The 15,293-nt window shown below is 42.0% G+C and overlaps 2 gene segments (V, D, J or C); both read left to right on the top strand.

The window, feature by feature from the left end:
• The window catches only part of LOC123943474, a 1,358,446-nt gene that overhangs the window by 810,403 nt on the left and 532,750 nt on the right, over window positions 1-15,293 (top strand).
• LOC123943793 overlaps window positions 1-15,293 on the top strand; it is a 397,541-nt gene that overhangs the window by 13,879 nt on the left and 368,369 nt on the right.

Here is a 15,293-nt window from a genome sequence, read left to right as displayed (position 1 = left end):
AAGATTATTTGACCATAGAGTTGAGGGTCCATATCTGGGCTCTCCACTCTGTTCCACTGGTCGATGTGTCTGTTTTTATGCCAGTACCACGCTGTCTTGGTGATCACAGCTTTGTCGTAAAGCTTTAAATTGGGTAACGTGATGCCGCCAGTTTTGTTTTTGTTTTTCAACATTTCCTTAGCAATTCGGGGTCTCTTCTGATTCCATACAAATTTTAGGATTATTTGTACCAGCTCTTTGAAAAATATCGGTGGAATTTTGATCGGAATGGCATTAAAAGTATAGATTGCTCTAGGCATTATACACATTTTAACAATGTTTATTCTTCCAATCCAAGAGCATGGAACGGTTTTCCATCTTTTTGTGTCTTCTTCATTTTCTTTCATGAGTGTTCTGTAGTTCCTCGAGTACAGGTCCTTTACCTCTTTGGTTAGGTTTACTCCCAGGTATCTTATGGTTCTTGGTGCTATAGTAAATGGAATCGATTCTCTAATTTCCCTTTCTGTATTTTCATTGTTAGTGTATAAGAAAGCCACTGATTTCTGTACATTGACTTTGTATCCTGCCACGTTATTGAATTGCTGTATGAGGTCTAGTAGTTTGGGGGTGGAGTCTTTGGGGTTTTCCATATAAAGAATCATGTCATCTGCAAAGAGAGAGAGTTTGACTTCTTCTTTGCCAATTTGAATATCTTTTATTCCTCTTTGTTGTCTGATTGCCGTTGCTAGAACTTCTAATACTATGTTGAACAAGAGTGGTGAGAGTGGGCATCCTTGTCATGTTCCTGATCTCAACGGAAAGGCTGCAAGCATTTTCCCATTGAGGATGATATTTTTTTTTGAATTTTTTTTAAATTTTATTTATTTATTTTTATTTGTTTATTTACAGCATAACAGTGTTCATTGTTTTGGCATCACACCCAGTGCTCCATGTGGTACTTGCCCTCCCTATTAGCCACCACCTGGTTCCTCAACCTCCCACCCCACCCCACCCTGCCGCCCCTTCATAAGCCTCTGGTTGTTTTTCAGAGTCCATAGTCTCTCATGGTTCATCTCCCCTTCCAGTTTCCCTCAACTCCCTCTCCTCTCCATCTCCCCATGTCCTCCATGTTATTTGTTATGCTCCACAAATAAGTGAGACCATATGATACTTGACTCTCTCTGCTTGACTTATTTCGCTCAGCATAATTTCTTCCAGTCCCGTCCATGTTGCTACAAAAGTTGGGTATTCGTCCTTTCTGATGGAGGCATAATACTCCATTGTGTATATGGACCACATCTTCCTTATCCATTCAACCGTTGAAGGGCATCTTGGTTCTTTCCACAGTTTGGCGACCGTATTCATTGCTGCTATAAACATTGGGGTACACATGGCCCTTCTTTTCACTACATCTGTATCTTTGGGGTAAATACCCAGCAGTGCAATTGCAGGGTCATAGGGAAGCTCTATTCTTCATTTCTTCAGGAGTCTCCACACTGTTCTCCAAAGTGGCTGCACTAACTTGCATTCCCACCAACAGTGGAAGAGGGTTCCCCTTTCTCCACATCCTCTCCAACACACGTTGTTTCCTGTCTTGCTAATTTTGGCCATTCTAACTGGTGTTAGGTGGTATCTCAATGTTGTTTTAATTTGAATCTCCCTGATGGCTAGTGATGATGAACATTTTTTCATGTGTCTGATAGCCATTTGTATGTCTTCTTTGGAGAAGTGTCTGTTCATATCTTCTGCCCATTTTTCGATATGATTATCTGTTTTGTGTGTGTTGAGTTTGAGAAGTTCTTTGTAGATCCCGGATATCAACGTTTTGTCTGTACTGTCATTTGCAAATATCTTCTCCCTTCCGTGGGTTGCCTCTTTGTTTTGTTGACTGTTTCCTTTGCTGTGCAGAAGCTTTTGATCTTGAGGAAGTCCCAAAAGTTCATTTTTGCTTTTGTTTCCTTGGCCTTTGGAGACATATCTTGAAAGAAGTTGCTGTGGCTGATATCGAAGAGGTTACTGCCTATGTTCTCCTCTAGGATTCTGATAGATTCGGTGCTGTCTCACGTTGAGGTCTTTTATCCATTTCGAGGTTATCTTTGTGGACGGTGTAAGAGAATGGTCGAGTTTCATTCTTCTACATATCGCTGTCCAGTTTTCCCAGCACCATTTATTGAAGAGACTGTCTTTTTTCCATTGAATATTTTTTCCTGTTTTGTCGAAGATTATTTGACCATAGAGTTGAGGGTCCATATCTGGGCTCTCCACTCTGTTCCACTGGTCTATGTGTCTGTTTTTATGCCAGTACCACGCTGTCTTGGTGATCACAGCTTTGTAGTAAAGCTTGAAATCGGGTAACGTGATGCCGCCAGTTTTGTTTTTGTTTTTCAACATTTCCTTATTTCCTGTGGGTCTTTCATAGATTTTATGAAGTTCAGGAATGTTCCCTCTATCCCTATACTTTGAAGCATTTTAATCAGGAATGGATGCTGGATTTTGTCAAGTGCCTTTTCTGCATCAATTAAAGGACCATGTGGTTCTTCTCTCTTCTCTTATTGATGTGTTCTATCACATTGATTGATTGTGAATTTTTTTTGAATTTTTTTTTCCATTTTATTTATTTTTTCAGCGTAACAGTATTCATTCTTTTTGCACAACACCCAGTGCTCCATGCAAAACGTGCCCTCCCCATCACCCACCACCTGTTCCCCCAACCTCCCACCCCTGACCCTTCAAAACCCTCAGGTTGTTTTTCAGAGTCCATAGTCTCTTATGGTTCGCCTCCCCTCCCCAATGTCCATAGCCCGCTCTCCCTCTCCCAATCCCACCTCCCCCCAGCAACCCCCATTTTGTTTTGTGAGATTAAGAGTCATTTATGGTTTGTCTCCCTCCCGATCCCATCTTGTTTCATTTATTCTTCTCCTATCCCCCTACCCCCCCCATGTTGCTTCTCCATGTCCTCATATCAGGGAGATCATATGATAGTTGTCTTTCTCCGATTGACTTATTTCACTAAGCATGATACGCTCTAGTTCCATCCACGTCGTCGCAAATGGCAAGATTTCATTTCTTTTGATGGCTGCATAGTATTGCATTGTGTATATATACCACATCTTCTTTATCCATTCATCTGTTGATGGACATCTAGGTTCTTTCCATAGTCTGGCTATTGTAGACATTGCTGCTATAAACATTCAGGTACACGTGCCCCTTCGGATCACTATGTTTGTATCTTTAGGGTAAATACCCAGTAGTGCAATTGCTGGGTCATAGGGTAGTTCTATTTTCAACATTTTGAGGAACCTCCATGCTGTTTTCCAGAGTGGTTGCACCAGCTTGCATTCCCACCAACAGTGGAGGAGGGTTCCCCTTTCTCCACATCCTCTCCAGCATCTGTCATTTCCTGACTTGTTAATTTTAGCCATTCTGACTGGTGTGAGGTGATATCTCATTGTGGTTTGGATTTGTATTTCCCTGATGCCGAGTGACGTGGAGCACTTTTTCATGTGTCTGTTGGCCATCTGGATGTCTTCTTTGCAGAAATGTCTGTTCATGTCCTCTGCCCATTTCTTGATTGGATTGTTTGTTCTTTGGGTGTTGAGTTTGCTAAGTTCCTTATAGATTTTGGATACTAGCCCTTTATCTGATATGTCGTTTGCAAATATCTTCTCCCATTCTGTCAGCTGTCTTTTGGTTTTGTTAACTGTTTCCTTTGCTGTGCAAAAGCTTTTGATCTTGATGAAATCCCAATAGTTCATTTTTGCCCTTGCTTCCCTTGCCTTTGCCGTTGTTCCTAGGAAGATGTTGCTGCGGCTGAGGTCGAAGAGGTTGCTGCCTGCATTCTCCTCAAGGATTTTGATGGATTCCTTTCTCACATTGAGGTCCTTCATCCATTTGGAGTCTATTTTCGTGTGTGGTGTAAGGAAGTGGTCCAATTTCATTTTTCTGCATGTGGCTGTCCAATTTTCCCAGCACCATTTATTGAAGAGGCTGTCTTTTTTCCATTGGACATTCTTTCCTGCTTTGTCGAAGATTAGTTGGCCATAGAGTTGAGGGTCGATTTCTGTGCTCTCTATTCTGTTCCACTGATCTATGTGTCTGTTTTTGTGCCAGTACCATGCTGTCTTGATGATGACAGCTTTGTAATAGAGCTTGAAGTCCGGAATTGTGATGCCACCAACTTTGGCTTTGTTCTTCAATATTCAAAGGAAGATTTGTGAATTTTTTTAAGATTTTATTTATTTATTTGACAGACAGAGATCACAAGTAGGCAGAGAGGCAGGCAGAGAGAGAGGGAAGCAGGCTCCCTGCTGAGCAGAGTCCCCAATGCAGGGCTCGACCCCAGGATTCTGAGATCATGACCTGAGCCGAAGGCAGAGGCTTAACACACTGAGCCACACATGTGCCCCTGATTTCCGTATGTTAAACCATACTTGTAACCCAGGAATGAATCCCACCTGGTCATGGTGGATAATCTTTTTAATGTACTGCTGGATGCTGTTTGCTAGGATCTTGTTGAGATTCTTAGCATCCATATTCATCAGTGATATTGGTCTGAAATTCTCCTTTTTGGTAGTGTCTTTGCCTGGTTTGGGGTCAGGGTAATGCTGGCTTCATAAAAAGAGTCTGGAAGTTTTCCTTCTGCTTCAATTTTTGGAACAGCTTCAGGAGAATTGGTGTTATTTCTTCTTTGAAAGTTTGGTAGAATTCCCCAGGGAATCCGTCAGGTCCTGCACTTTTTTTGTGGGGGGGCGGTTTTTGATCACTGCTTCAATCTCCTTACTAGATATTGGTCTATTCAGGCTATCAATTTCTTCCTGGTTCAATTTTGGGAGTTTATAGTTTTCCAGGAATGCATCCATTTCAACTAGGTTGCTTAGTTTATTGGCATATAACTGTTGATGATAACTTCTGATGATTGTTTTTACTTCCTTGGTGTTAGTTGTGTTCACTCCCTTTTGATTCATAATTTTATTAACTTGGGCTTTCTCTCTTTCTTTCAGATTAGTGTGGCCAATGTTTTATCCATCTTATTGATTCTTCCAATAAGCTTCTAGTTTCATTGATACGTTCTACTGTATCTCTGATTTCTACCTCATTGATCTCTGCTCTAATCTCGATTATTTCCCTTCTTGCGTGTGGAGTTGGTTTTATTTGCTATTGATTCTCCAGTTCTTTAAGATGTAGAGACAGCTGGTGTATTCTAGATTTTTCAATGTTTTTGAGGGAGGCTTGGATGGCAATGTAATTCCCCCTTAGGACCGCCTTTGCTGTATCCCATACGTTTTGGACCGAATTGTCTTCATTCTCATTGGTTTCCATGAATTGTTGAAGTTCTTCTTTGATGTCCTGGTTGATCCAAGCATTCTTAAGCAAGGTGGTCTTTAGCTTCCAGGTGTTTGAGTTCCTTCTAAACTGTTCCTTGTGACTGAGCTCCAGATTCAAAGCATTGTGATTTGAGAATATGCAGGGAATAATGTCAGTCTTTTTGTATTGGTTGAGTCCTGCTTTGTGACCGAGTATGTGGTCTATTCTGGAGAAGGCTGGATGTGCACTTGAGAAGTATGAGTATTCTTGTTGTTTTAGGGTGGAATGTTCTGTATATATCTATGACGTCCATCTGGTCCAATGTTTCATTCAATGTTTTTGTTTCTTAATTGATTTTCTGCTTGGATTATCTATTACTGAGAGAGGAATGTTAAGATTTCTACTATTAATGTATTCATATCAATATGACTCTTTATCTTGATTAATAGTTTTCTTTTGTAATTGGCTGTTCCCCTATTGGGCGTGTAGATATTTGCAATTGTTAGATCATCTTGGTGGATAGTCCCTTTAAGAATTATATAGTGTCCTTCTGTATCTCTGACTATAGTCTTTAATTTAAAATCTAATTTATTTGATATGAGACTCGCTATCCCAGCCTTCTTTTGAGGCCCATTGGCATGAAAGATTCTTCTCCATCCCTTCACTTTTAGTCTGGGTGTATCTTTAGGTTCAAAATGGCTCTCTTGTAGACAACATGTGGATGGGTCCTGTCGTTTTATCCAATCTGCAACCCTGTGTCGTTTTATGGGCGCATTTAGGCCATTCACATTGAGAGTGATTATTGATAGATACGTTTTGACTGACATCATGTGACCTTTGAAGTCTTTCTTTCTGTAGGTTTTCTCTATATTTCTATTTGATGATATTTTTAGAATTTTTTCTCTGTTCTATAACCCCCCTTAATATTTCTTGCAGTGTCAGCTTGGTGGTTACATAGTCTTTTAAGCCATGACAGTCTTGGAAACTCTTTATCTCTCCATCCACTCTGAATGTCAGTCTTGCTGGATAAAATATACTTAGCTGCATGTTTTTCTCATTTAGTACCCTGAATATATCATGCCAACACTTTCTGGCTTGCCAGGTCTCTGTGGACAGGTCTGACGTTATTCTGATGGGCTTTCTTCTGCATGTAAGGAGCCTCTTTGTCCTGGCTTCTTTTAAGAGGATCTGTCTAGAATTGTAATTTTTCATTCTAACTATCAGGTGTCATGAGGATTTTGAAGAATCTAAAATCTTGGGGGGAAACCGCTCTGCCTCTAGTACATGAACATTGTTTCGATTCGTGAGATTGGGAAATTTTTCATAGACAACTTGTTCCCCTATATCTTCTAGACATCTTTCTTTTTCCTCCCCTTCAGGGATTCCAATAATTCTGATGTTGGAATGATTCATGGCATCATTTATTTCCCTGATTCTGTTTTTGTGGCTTCTGAGCTGTTTGTTCCAGGCTTCCTCCTGATCCTTTCTCTCTATCTGATTGTCCTCCAGATTACTGATTCCATTTTCTGTCTAAGTTACCCTAGCTTTTAGAGAATTTAGATTAGATTGGAACTCATTGAGAGCTTTGTGAACATTATCCCTTTGGCTTTCAGTTCTGCCCTACATTGTGAATATCATCCCTGGTGGCTTTCAGTTCTGCCCTAATCAAATCTGTTTGGTCATCCATGGCTTTCTCCAACCTAGATATTGCCTGGATAATTATTAGCCTGAATTCCTTTTCCAACATATTGTCTATTTCGTTAGCCATTAGCTCTGTTGTAGAAGGACCATCCTCTATTTTTCTTCTGTAGGGCATTCTTCCTAGTCATTTTGGTGGGCAATGACTGAATGGATGTAGCTGGATGTATCGACTGTGGTGCAGTCAAGGTGCACCCCGGAATGCTTCTGAGCAATCAGGATTCCCCACCCAAACGAGAGAAAAAAGAAAAGAAAAAGAAAAAAACAGAGAGATTGAGAGAGAGGGACAGGAAAAAAAGGGAAGATAAAAGAGAAGTCTCAGCCCAAATGGGCCCCAAGGTAAGACTTATGAAGTATACAAACAAAAACAGACAAACAAAAAGACTCATAAAATTATATGACGAGATATATATATATATATATATATATATATATATATATACAAAAAAAGGAAGAACCTCGTCAAAAATAACCCCAAGTATAAGATTTATATACTATCAGGACAAACACAAATACACAGAAACACTGGCAGAAGGAAAAGATGGGGGAGTGGTTATAAATTCTCAGTGTGGGCAAGGAAGTTTATTTTGATTCTTCCTGGATGTATCTTGATATCTTTGTTAAAGGACTCAACTTTCCTAAGACAAAGGGGGATTAAAAATTGGTTTACCCATAGGGGTAGCATTCATTAGGGAAAGGGGATTACCTTGAACTTTAACTCTATATGAATATTATAAAATAAAAATAAAAAGAGACTAAACTAGACTAAATTAAACTAAAATTTAAAAGAAAAATTAAAATTTTTTTAAAAATAGAATAGCAAAAGAAAAACACGGGTGTATGTATGAAAAAGTTCAGGTTAGAAGGTTATTATGGAATTTGATGTACTGGACATCTCACTATGATGGTAAATAGGTTAAAAAATTATCTATATAAAAAAATGAACCAGTATAGTGGGAACGAGTTAAAAATAAAAGTTGTTTCTTCTCCATGTCCTCATATCAGGGAGATCATATGATAGTTGTATGTGTGAAGTAGTGGTGGTTGTTCTCTTGTCGTCTTTTTTTTTTTCCTTCCTGGTTGGTTTTCTGGGGGGAGGGACCTACCACATGGGTTTTCAGTCAATGATTTTCCCTGAATTAAGTCCTCCCACCTCCCTCAATGGGGTGGGCTCTGAGAAAACTTGTTTTTCAGGCTTTTGTTCTCTGGAGGTTTTTATATTTGTTTGGGGGTTTTTTGTTGTTTTTGTTTGTTTGGTTGGTTTTTTGTTGTTGTTGTTGTTGTTTTTAATCTGTCGCCTTGACAGCTTTTGATGGTTTTTGGAGGTTTAGAGGAAAGCAAACTGCACCCGACCTCCCTCTCAGAGAGAAGCCTCAGAATGCTCTGCAGAGATGCTGGCAGAGTAGGTTCCGAGTCGCAGTTCCTGGGGATGCAGGATCTCCTCCTTGTACCCAAAACCACGACAGCAGCGGCTGTCTGGGCAGCACCAGACCGCCAGAGAGGTTCCAAGCAGGGATCGCACACTGGGGTTTCCCTGCTGGCCTGGGAAGGAGCGCCGGGTGGCACATACCTCTTCCAGGGGAGTGAGTTGGGCGCATGCATCTCCAGCTCTGATAGCACTGCGTGGGTCTAAGAGCCCTGGGCTGGTGCACACCTCTCCCAGGGGAGGGTATGGGGGCGCATCTCTCAGGGTCTGATAGCCATCTGCCGTCTGGCGAGGCTCCTAGCACCTCAAGTCAGGCTGGTTGTCCCAGGAGCCTGACCCAACGCGTTCTTGGGCATGATGTGGGCTCACGGACCAAGACCTGGTTTCTCCGCCACACTCTCTCTGGCTCAGCACCAGGGGAGGTTGTCCCTAACTGCCCTGATTCCCACAATTTCCCCCAGTGATCTTTTGCTCTTTTTGAGTACTTTCAACCAGACTCCAAGTTAATGCTGGTTCCCAGTCACAGGGCACTCTTGTATAGGGGTAATACTTTCCAATCAGTCGCCTCTGGTGGCTCCCTCTCACTTTCGTTTATCTGCCAACATCGGTCTGACAATCCCACCCCACTTTACCTGCCCACTGGAAACTTCTGCCCCTGCAGAGATCCAGATGTGTATAATTGTGCTCTCAGGCTGATTTCATGGGTGATCAGAGTTCTTTGGTAGGTAATCAGCTCACTTTGGGGTACAGGTTGAAACAGCACCTCCTCCTACTTCCACGCCATCTTGCACCACCCCCAAGTCCATGTATTCTTGCCTGTCTCTGGGTACACAGTCATTCTGTTCTTCCCAGTTGTCTCCTCCCACAGCTCCAGTGGTCCCTGGGTGTCCTCATCTTCCTGTTTCCCTACTTTTCCCTGAAGACTAAGGCTTTCATTCCATGTGAAAAGTGTGTGTGGTCCTCAAAAGAATGGAGACAGTGATGTCTGATCCCCTTCCAGATCCTGTGGGGCTCCACCTGTGGCACCAAGACCCTGCTTCTGAGGGTGTCCTCTGCACATAAATTCTTTATTTCTGCTGTGGACACAGGATCCGTGGATCTCCATGCATTCCTACTCTGGGTCATCTTCCTCCCATCCTGCCAGGACCACCGGGCTGTGAGGAGGTTTTTCATAATTTGCCCCCATCCTACATGATAGGAATGCATGAGGACAGTATTGATTTAATGATGTGGTCCTGGAGAACCTACACTATAATATCTTTAGCACATATGATGTCAAGATATCCATTAAATATTCTATCTAAACCTCGTGATAGTTTATTGGTCATCAGGGATCTGCATTCACAATATGCCAAGATGCTGGTTCTTAGCCCCTGTGAGTACTTGCCATTCCCTACAGTTTAATTTTATTGTTGGTCTCGTGAACACAATTAGAAGGTATATTGACACGAAATTTGTTGATCTGGAGTTTGTTCTACTTATTTCTTTAGCTCTTGCAACTCCAATCTGAGTAGTGAGTTTATCAAAATACAGAAACACTACATGAAAACTAATGATGTACTGTATGGTAACTAAAATAAATAGATAAATAAATAAATACATAAGTGAAAATAAAATAGAGAAACATGGGAACTATTCCAAACTCAATAATCAGCTTAAAAGTGGACATATTGTGCTCTATGTCATCTTTGGAAAGCTGCCCATCATAAAAAACTTAATAAATATGGGGGTATTGTCAAGTATTTGGCTCAGCAATAGAAGCCCTAGAAAAAAGGTAAATTTCATACAATTACAAAATTATATATTCTAGAAAATTAAAGCTACTGTAAGGTAACATGAAGATCAATAGTAATGTGGGGACAGAGTGAAGAAGGAATGAGGAAGGAAGAATTGCCAATACAGGAAATTTTGTGGAAAATGGTTTTCTTGTTCTGGATACTGTTGATTCTGACACCTGTGTTTCTCACATCGCACTTCTACCTGTGTGCAGTTCATCCTGTGTCAAACACAGTCATCAAAACTATTACAAATACTCCCAGAGATGACTTGGGATGAAGACAGTGAAACCATACAGACTAGGAAGAACACCCACATGCACCCTGATTCTGTATCTCAGATAAATTCTAGAACAAAGTCGTCTTGTTGTCACTATAGGCCAGATCCCACATTGCCCATGAGCCTGTGCTCTCTGTACTGCAGGGAACTCAGGGTGGGTACTAGGTCCTATGGGAGGAGCACAGGTCCAAATCCCAGGGCTCACTCTCACCTGAGTGTTCTTGGACACTTCACAAACCCTCCACAATTCTGGGTGTAGGATTATGTTACTTTAAGGGGAAACATGGTATCTACACCCCCGATATGTGTGACTATGTGAAATCAAACTGGTAAATGGAAATCAAGCAGTTACTCTGAAAATCATATAATCAAACTTCATCTTTTCCCAAATCCTGTCAGTCTCACCAAATCAAAGGCCTTCATACCTGCTTTGGTTATTGTCCTCTCTATCAGTATAGATACCATGCTGGCTATATAGTCAAGGGTCATGCAAATAGGGTTCACCTTCTGCTGATTAAACCAGCCCAGCCCCAATCCTGCAGCTGGGATGGGAGCCCCAGTCTTGGGATTCCTAGGTTTTCCATTCAGAGTTCAGAAGAGAACACAGACAGCTCATGATGCAGTTTATTCTTGGCTTGGTTTTCCTTGTTACTCTTTTCAAAGGTAATTTACAGAGAACAAGAGACATTGAATAAGAAAGTGGATATGAGTAAGGAAAGTAGCTAGTGAAGGACAGTTTCCTGACCAGGATGTCTTGTGTCTGCAGGTGTCCATTGAGAGGTATAGCTGGTGGAGTCTGGGGGAGACCTGGTGAAGCCTGGGGGGTCACTGAGAAACTCCTGTGCAGCCTCTGGGTTCACTTTCGGTGGCTACGGCATGAGTTGGCTCTGCCAGGCTCTAGGGAAGGAGGTGCAGTGGGTCTCAGCAATTATGAATGGTGGTAGTTACATACACCATGAAGACACTGTGAAGGGCCAATTCACCATCTCCTGAGACAATGGCAAGATAATGGCTGATTCTGCATATGAAAAGCCTGAGAGCTGAGGTCACCACTGTTTGTTACTGTAATGTGTGTACCCAGTGTGTACACTCTTGTGATGAGCCCAGACACAAACTTTCCTGCAGGGACACAAGAGTAGCTGGGCTGCCGGGGTGCTTGAGGCCCCAGGAGGCCCTCTGGTCACCAGAGGGAGCTCAGGTCCCTAACAGGTGCTCAAGTCACCAGGAGTCAAGAGAACACCAGGGGGCTCTGAGGGCACCAGAGAGTGCTTAGGACAGAAGGATCAGATAATTCAGTGCTCTTGAGGTCCTCAAGACACCAGGGGGTGCTTACATCAGCAGGGTGCACTCAAGAACCACAGACAAAAATCAGACCCAGGAGCAGGGGCAGTTGGGGGGGGGGCTTTCTCTTGAGATAGGTGGTTTCCCCACTAGCCTCTCTAGATTCACTCAGGGATATATATGGTTATTTCTTCATTCTCTAATTTCTCGTATTCTCCATGCAGCCAACCAGAATGAGATAACATTGTCTACGTGTAGACGAGATCTCACCATTCCCTAGGGAACTTTCCTTCATCAACCTCATCCATATCCTGTTTTTCATTCTCCAAAAAGGACCTTCAGGAATTCTCATCATCCTTGAGAAGCACCTGCGCAGCCCAGGCTTTCTGAGAGCTTCGTTCCTGTTCTCTGCCCTCAGCGGGCACACACTGCCTCCTCATGTTTATGAAAATACCCCCAGGACATCTACCCAAACTGGGTCCTTGTCCTCCTAGCTACAGTTTATCCTATGGCTCATTATCCAAGTGGGTGGACACTGGTGATCAGGAATTGTCCCTCCAGAAACTGTATCACTCTATCTCTTGGGTGGTAAGGCAGTCCAACTGATGGGATACCCTCTCTGATTTCCCCAAATGCAACAGGCAGGTTGACCTGCAGGATGACAACCAAAGACAAAAACCTATCGCAGTACTGCTGGGTCCTGTCCTGGAGTCTATGAGAGCAGCCTTGGGGGATGTGTCTGAATCGTGTTTCCTGGCTTCCACACAGGAAACCCACATGAATCATCAGATCTGGTTGGTAGAGACTGGATCCTTTTCCATCCAGTGCTATCCTTCAATTATCCCACAGGAAGTCACCATGTCCTCAGTCTGAGCTATTGTAACTTCTGCCTCAACCTGTCCTTGATCCTTAGCCCCATATGGCTAGAGTCCTGTCACTCTTTCCTGATCCCCACCAGGTGCCAGTTGTAGAGTGAGGCTCAATAACGAATGTCTACCGTGATGACCGAACCCTAAAGTGGGGCTAACTGGGAGAGCCTGGCCCAAAATATGACTCTGAATAAAAATAATGAATCAACCACTAATGAGACAACACTGACATTTCCTCTCATGTCTGTGCTTTTGTCTCATTTTGATCTGGATTCCATATAGAATTCAAAAATAACTTCTGGTTTTCTAGCTCTCTTTGCTTTTTCTTGTTATTATTATAGAAGATCCCTATCATAGGGAGATAAGGTGTGGGTATCGACAGGTGTTTGTAGTTTATGCTTGGTCTTTCTCTCCCTGGCCTGAGACCATTGATGTCGTCCTCACAAGAGAATCTCAGGTTACACCTCACTGAGGTGACACAGGAAGATCTAAGAAGAGGAGAGAGGAGGGGGTGCTTCCTTTACCAATTCCACGAGAGCTTCAACTCAGACATCTCCACACTGAACCTTCGTCAATTCACCATCTACCTTTCAATTTTCCTATTTTCTTGTGGGTCCTGTAGATATTTCTCTACTTTCCTGTGTGTCCTGTGGATATATCTGTGGGTGCCTTTTGCCCTAGAAAGTTGTGATTCCCTGCATATGAACATTTGTAAACTCAATTTTTGGGTCACAGTTTTCCCTGAACTATGATCTGAATATATGTGTCCACTGCAAATTCAAGTGTTCTAATGTAATATCCAATGAGATGGTAAAGGAGTAAGGGTTCTGGGAGAATGTTAGGTTATGAATGGAATCAGAGCTGTTATGATCCCACAGGATCCTCAAAACTGTCCATTTACCATATGAAGACACAGTTTAAAGACATGCCCAATGATCCAGATGGAGGCACTCACTACACAGCAAATATGCCTATACCTTGATCATGCACTTGGAAGGCTCCAGAAATGTGAGAAATTTATTTCTAAACTACCTGGTTTATGCTCTCTGTTATACCATCTGAGAAGTGTGGAGCTGCCATAACGAGGACCTAAACCATGGAAGCCGTTTGAATCTGAGTGATGGGTGAGGGCTAGCAGGCTTCTGTGATGTGTGCAGAAGAACTCTACATTGTCAGGAAGGGGTCGTAAAGGGTGATTCATGGGAGACCCCAGAAGGAAAGAAGAGACCTACAATGAAAGCTCCAATCTTCCTAGAGAATAACTAAATGCTTAAGGACTATATGTGGTAAACGCTTATGGACTGTATGTGGTAAGACATAAACATTATGGGCCCCTCGATGTTGTCACAGACAAGGTGAGGAATGTGCCTTTGTGAAATAGAAAGGAGGTGACCTATGCTGTAGACTATGGTAGAGAGCTTTCTTGCATTGAGATCAGAAAGGAAGAACCTGGGACAGTGCAACTTGTTAAGAGGCTGAGGGAATTTCTGACCAAAGGCTTAAAGCATCAGAAGGTTTCTCTTGAATTCTCATGGAAAAGTGTTGTAAGAACAAATGATATGAAGACATAATCATTAATCAGTATGAAGCAGAACTGAAATTTTTGGAAAATTCTCAGCCTGTTCCTACTGGAAGGAAGGAGAGATCTTCTTCCAGAGAAATCAGAAAGGATGTGGAAATATTTGATGAGCAGGTGATTATGGGTTGACCATCTCAGCATAACCCGGGAACTCCTCGTCAAGGCCCTGAGAGCAATATGAGCCTCTAAAGAGAAGCCTGGACCTACTGTCCACAACATTTTGGAGATCAGTGGGACTAACCTCCTCCCAGCACAGGCTGAGGGAGGTGGCCTGGATGTGCTGGATGACTTGATATTGAACTTCAATCTTTCATAACTCTGATGGAATTCATTTATACAGTTTATATGCTAACCAGGCAGTGGTATTTTTCACAGTCACGTGATCAGACAAAGATATCCTATCACAACATCTCTGGTGGGTCTGAGAAGAGAGGATGACTTCCAGTTGTTCAGCTTATGGGCAAACTACAGACTTCCATGCTTTGTTTTTTGTTACATATTTACTACTTGTTACTTTGCTTCTCCAAATGAAAAGGGTTTTTTCAATTTAATTTAAATGCACTTAATTCACATATAGTGTATCATTAGTTTTGGAGTAATGTTCAGTTACTCGTTGGTTGCATATAACACCTAGAGCTCATTATATCACACAGCATGCTTCATGTCCATCAGCCACTTAACGCAGACACCAGCCGCTCACCTCTAGCAACCCTCAGTGTGTTTCCTAGACTTAAGAGTCTCTCATGGTTTGTCTCACTCTCTGATTTCTTCTTATTTTATTTTTACCACCATTCCCCCATGACCGTATTTTGTTTCTTAAATTCAGCATATGAATGAAATTATATGATAAATGTCTCTCCCTTGTCGACTTATTTCACTCTAGCATAATGCCTTCTAGTTCCATCAATGTCTTTGCAAATTTTTTATGGAGAAGTAAATTCCACTGTGTATATATATATATATCTCACATCTTTATCCATGAAAATAATGATACAGGGTATCATGGAACCTTGTTCATGGCTTCCAAGGAAATGGTTTAGTCACTTATCATTAAATGAGACATCTTTCATTAACTAAATCAATTTTAGTTTGATGATCATGA

This window comes from Meles meles, chromosome 6 (assembly GCF_922984935.1).
Source record: "Meles meles chromosome 6, mMelMel3.1 paternal haplotype, whole genome shotgun sequence".
Classification (NCBI taxonomy): domain Eukaryota; kingdom Metazoa; phylum Chordata; class Mammalia; order Carnivora; family Mustelidae; genus Meles; species Meles meles.
This window is presented reverse-complemented; position numbering and strand designations above follow the sequence as displayed.